The 5,877-nt window shown below is 42.2% G+C and overlaps 1 non-coding gene across 1 annotated transcript; it reads left to right on the top strand.

Moving 5' to 3' along the window:
- Positions 1–5,606: 5,606 nt before the first annotated feature.
- On the top strand, positions 5,607–5,679 carry TRNAT-UGU. The gene has a single exon. It is a non-coding gene; the product is annotated as a tRNA-Thr (tRNA).
- Positions 5,680–5,877: the final 198 nt, after the last annotated feature.

Here is a 5,877-nt window from a genome sequence, read left to right as displayed (position 1 = left end):
CTGAAATCGAACCTGGACACCTGAATCCACAGGCCAATGCTCTATCCAGTAAGCCAAACCGGCCAGGGCTCTTTTCAATGTTTTTATCTCTATCCCTATCTCCCTTCCTCTCTCTAAAATAAATAAAGATATATTTAAAGCCCTAGCTGGTTTTGCTCAGTGGATAGAGCATCGACCTGAGTACTGAAGGGTCCTCGGTTTGATTCTGGTCAAGGGCACATGCCCAGCATGATGGGCTTGATCCCCAGTAGGGGTGTACAGGAGGCAGCCAATCAATAATTCTCTCTCATCATTAATGTTTCTATCTCTCTGTCCCTCTCCCTTCCTCTCTGAAATCAATTATATATATATTAGAGGCCCAGTGCATGAAAATTCATGCACTGGCGGGGGAGGTCCCTCAGCCTGGCCTGCAACCTCTCACAGTCCAGGAGACCTCAGGGGATGTCCTACTGATGGCTTAGGCTCGCTCCCCATGGAGTGGGCCTAAGTCGAAGTCTGGCCTCCCTCTGCGGAAGGGGACCAGGCCGATCAGGGGAAGGCACCCTCCCCATCATCCCGCTGCTACTGCCATGCCGGCCACCGCAGAGGCAAGGCCTGAGCCCCGGGCCTAGCAGCCGCCACCATGGCTGCCTGCCCTCAGCCCTCACAGCCACTACCTTGGCTGCCTGCCCTCGGCCCTCACAGCCACTGCGGCTTTGTCCAGACGACATCAGCTCTAATTAGCATACTATCTTTTATTAGTATAGATATGAGGTTGAAGAGACATTAAAAATAAATGCAATAAGAAACATTGTTTGAATCCAGACTTTCAGCAAAATATGAGGGAGCCAATTGAAGAAATTGAAAATATGTTGGTATTAGATTATATGGAATTTATTGTAAATGTTAGTGTGATATAGTACTGAAGTTACTCTTTTTTTCTTAGTTCTTATTTTAGGAGATGCATGTTGAGATACTTAGGTTTGAAGGGTCATGGGTATGTGACAGATAAGGTTATTATCCTTGTTTACTAGAAGCTTGCAGTTAAATAAAAGAAAATATCCTCTTTTCTCATACATACAATATAAACCTAGAAGAATATGCATGTGTGCGCACACACACACACACATACACTTGATGGTTAGGTGGCAGTTCAAGTAAAAAATGTGGCAACTGTTAATAATTAATGATTCTGCCCTAGCCAATTTGGCTCAGTGGATAGAGCATCAGCCTGTGCACTAAAGGGTCCCCGTTTGGTTCTAGTCAAGGGCAGGTACCTGTGTTGCAGGCTCAATCCCTGGCCCTGGTCAGGGTGCGCAAGGGAGGCAACCAATTGCTGTGTCTCTCTCACATCAATGTTTCTCTTTCTCTGTCTCTCCCTCTCCTTCCCACTCACTCTAAAAATCAATGGGAAAATGTCCTTGGTGAGGATTAACAAAAAAATAATTAAGATTCTAAGTAGGGGGTATACAGGCATTATTGTAACATTTTTCAACTTTTCTCTAGTGAGAGATTGAATATACAAATGGGCAATGGCCAGACCACATATAATAAATAATAGGACTCTGACTCACAACCTGCAGCGACCAGCTCAGGAAACCAGCCTACTAACTTTAAGTCAGATTTACAGAAACTCAGAACACTATCTCTAGTAATAATCCAGGAAATTAAATAATAACCGCTGTAGGAAGCAGCCTCAAATGGCCAGGACTTGCTTAGTAACTAATAGCTTATCAAATATTTCCTACTTGGGACCAAGCAGAGAAAGTCAAATATGCATCCCTGACCAATGACGTAGGATGCCTGGCTTCCAATTAGCCCACCTCTAGCTTCCCCAGGCCAACGCCTCCAATCAGTTGAAGCCTTTCCCTTTTACCACGCTAAAGCTTTCCCACTCCTCCATCTGCCTGTGAGTGACTGACAAAACTCAAGTGATCATGGCTGACTCCCTTGCTGCAGCAAGCTCTAAATCAGTGGTTCTCAACCTGGCTGCACATTAGAATCACCTGGGAATCTTTTTAAAATCCTGATTTCCGGGCCTCATCTTCCGGAAATTCTGTTTCTTTGTTACTAATGTTGTGGCCCCACCCCATAACAAAGAAACAGAATTTCCGGAGGATGAGGCCCGGAAATCACGATTTTAAAAAGATTCCCAGGTGATTCTAATGTGCAGCCAAGGTTGAGAACCACTGCTCTAAATAGCCTTTGCTTGTTCTCCTTTAATTGGCCTTAATTTATTTCCACATCAGGATTAAAACTTTGCAAAATAAAAAGTTGAGGGAAAATGATAGAAACACAGACATTACAGCAACTAGAAATATTCCTAAGATCCTTATTAGGGGTCAAGTTGTCCCAGAAAAGGGCTTTGGATGGCCCATAGCACACTGGAACATGCCCATTTTTTACTTTGCTTGCTGGGTCTAATAAACGACAATTGACCCTTGAACAACAAGGTTTTGAACTGCACTGGTCTACTTATACAGACTTTTTTTTTTCAATAGATAGTATAAATGTATTTTCTCATCCGTATGACTTTCTTAATAATATTTTGTTCTCTAGCCTGACTGATTTGACTCAGTGGTTGAACGTCAACCTATGAACCAGGAGGTCACGGTTCCATTCCTGGTTGCGAGCTCTATCCCCAGTGTGGGGTGTGCAGGAGGCAGCCAATCGATGATTCTCTCTCATCATTGATGTTTCTATCTCTCTCTCCCTCTCTCTTCTTTTCTGAAATTAATACAAATATACTTGGAAAAAGAAATAATTTTCTTTCTAGCTTATAAGAATACAGTATAAATTTATGTAACGTACAAGATATTTGTTAATTGAATGTTTATGTTATTGCTAAGGCTTCCAGTCAAGAGTAGGCTATCAGTAGTTAAGTTTTGGGGGAGTCAAAAGTTCTATGTGAATTTTCAACTGGGGGTCTGCACCCTTCATCCCTGCATTTTCAAGGGTCAGCTGTAGTGGAAAGGGCTCTGGGAACCACCTGGAGTCAGACAGGTCAGCCAAGTGCCACGTGGGCAGCTCGTGCCTGAGACAATGAGAAAGATTGACATAACATCCTTAATTGGACTTAATTTATTTCAGGGGTATGAGATAAGTGGAATGCAGATATGGTTTATTAGTCTAAGGTTTATTTGTCCTGACAGAGGTTGGTGTCCCAGCCCAGGAAACCAACCTCTGTCTCTGAGAGACAAAAAACACCCTATCCATGACACACACAAAAATCACATCAGTGGTTGTTGTCCTGGCTTTCTTCTTGGAATTCTTTTTTGAGCATTTTAAATTCCTTTCAGACGTGTAATGAGTATGGTTAAAGGGGAAGAAATCAGTTCATATAGGGAACAGATGAGAGCTTGCTAATTGTGACAGGATGAGGGTAAGGGAATAGATTCCCGGAAAAGGTCAAAGGGGCCAAGAATATAATCAAAGAATAACAAGAGAGGAGGAGAAACAGCAAGGAGAGAGGGGATGAGACAGCTGTTGGAGAGAGCGCTTTGACTGGTTAGCGATTTTGCCTAAGGCCTGTCTCCCTAAAGTAATAACATTAATAAAGATAATAATAACAACGATAATAAGAAATCCTAATTTGTCAGACTAGGTCACTGACTCTGCAAGGTTAAATAACTGATCCAGGTTTTCTAACCACTATACTCTACTGAGTGTCTACACACACCAACATAACATCACCTGTGATTCAAAGTTTATTCTGATTTGATTTTCTTGTCCTAGAAAAATGTCAAGCACTCCGCCACCTCCTCAAGAATTATGATGCCTGTCAGTAGGTCCCAAAAGATTACCATGCTGATCACCTTGGAGATGTCCCCCAGTGCAATGCAATGCCTTGTGTAGGAAAACGGGGTACAGAGATCAAGCCGAACAGTCAGTTAAAACAAAGTCTCCGTTTGTGGGGGGAGGAGGCATGGAGGATATTACTTGGTGTACAAAGACTAAGGATTGAACACCGAAGGAGTGTCTTGTCAAACCACAGAAGGTCCTGTAACATTCTTCACCCTGGGCAGTTGTACAGGTTCATCTCCTCTTAGGACAACATGGTGAGGCTTCTCCGTGACTCATTCCTGAACCAAGAACATCTGCCATGAATGCCTCACTTTGCCTATCTAAATAGAACATTTCTCTTGCTTAAAATTGTGTAAGGTCAGTGGTCATGTTTTACATTTACACAATGAAAATTAAAGGACACAATCATACACAAGCTTACATATTTTTTATGTAATCTTTGTGATCCTGGACAAATGAAAATATTTAAAAATCATGGGTACAAGAGTAGGACTGTGATCAGAGGGTCTAAATCTTAGCAGAATTGGTAATTTCTTGGGGATTATATGAATCTGCTTTTTCTAATGTTCTCATCAAGGACTATATTTGCAGTAAGAAACAGGTACAAGATCTTTCTTAGTTAAATAATTTTTTAAATTCCTGTTTACTAGCTTATACAAATGAGATTTCTAAAGTGAAAACAAGAGCCTTTTTCTTTAAAATAAAATGGTATTTTATACCAAAGATATATGTAAATCTATATCTTAAGGAAAGATTAAACTCTTCCTCCCCAACACACCTTTTTCTTGCTTGCTCCTGTCCCTGGACCTTTGAAAGAGAGGCATTAATCCCCCCAAAAGCAAACTTATGGGTTTGGGGCTCTGAATTTAGAAAGGCCAAAACCAGGACAGATCTCTTCTCCGATTTACCACCTCATTTTGTTTTTATTTTAATTTCTCATAAGTCCATGCCTTTGCACACTGTTCCCTCCAAGTAATTGCCTTTCATCCCCTTCCTCCTGTTGTTAATGTCTCTAGACTAGACCAAAGGCAATTCATCTGGTCTCCTCTGAGGTGGTGGGAGGGGGTGGGCTACTGGTGAAAAGGAGCACAAAATGATGTATATATTTATTAGGGTAGCATTTACATGGATGAATGCATTTGTCAAAATCCATTAAATTATATTGCAATCTGTGCCGTGTTTAGTTAATTTTTTTATAATGGTAAGTAACCAGAAAAAGTCAATTCAAGGCAGCTTTTCCTGTAAGTTTCCCCTGAGCCCCACTTCTAACACAAACTGATTTAGATCCCCCTCCTCTGTAACCCCAAGACACTCTACAAATATTTCTATCGCAGAACTTAACTTATCCAACTGTTGAATTTATTTGTCTACGTTGCCAGACTATAAGGTTTAGAGGGCAAAGACCACGTCTTATCCTTATTTCTTTAGCGCCGACTGCACCACAAAAAGCACCACCGCAATGAGTGAAGGGGTGCACTGCAATCTTCTTCCCCATCAGACACCCTCTATTATGAGATTCCTTTCTTAGGTGGGTCCCTCATGTTCCCAAACATCTGGAATTCTAAAGATCTGCACCCTTTCTGGGAACTAGAGGCACACGAGGCAATGTCTCGGCAGAGTATCAAGATGAGGGATGAGAAGACGATCTGATAAATGATTTGCTCCAAGCAGTCTTTTGAAGTGTTGAGGGAACATGAAAAGATTCCTATTTTGGCGACTATCTTGGAGTGTTGCTCCCGTCAAAATTCCATTTACCAGTTCGGTGTATTAAACTTAGTGAATGTATCTATAAGAGGAGATATGGAAAGCTGACACTCGGCTAGGGCTCCATAGCTCAGGGGTTAGAGCACTGGTCTTGTAAACCAGGGGTCGCGAGTTCAAATCTCGCTGGGGCCTGTAGTGTACCTTTTTTCTTTCGTATGCCAGGGTGCCAATGCAGTTGAGCTTCGAGGGTCCCAGTGCAGTTCTCTGCAAACATTGTACACTCGGCACCTCTCAGAGAACGTTCGTCAATGCGGACGTTCTTCCCTAGGACCCCTGATCCTACCGGCAGCTGAGAAATGACTTGCAGTTTGAATCTTGTTTGCCGGACAA

The sequence above is a fragment of the Myotis davidii genome, unplaced genomic scaffold (assembly GCF_000327345.1).
Source record: "Myotis davidii unplaced genomic scaffold, ASM32734v1 scaffold594, whole genome shotgun sequence".
NCBI classification, from domain to species: Eukaryota; Metazoa; Chordata; class Mammalia; order Chiroptera; family Vespertilionidae; genus Myotis; species Myotis davidii.
The sequence above is the reverse complement of the archived record's forward strand: the minus strand, read 5'-3'. Positions and strand labels throughout refer to the sequence as shown.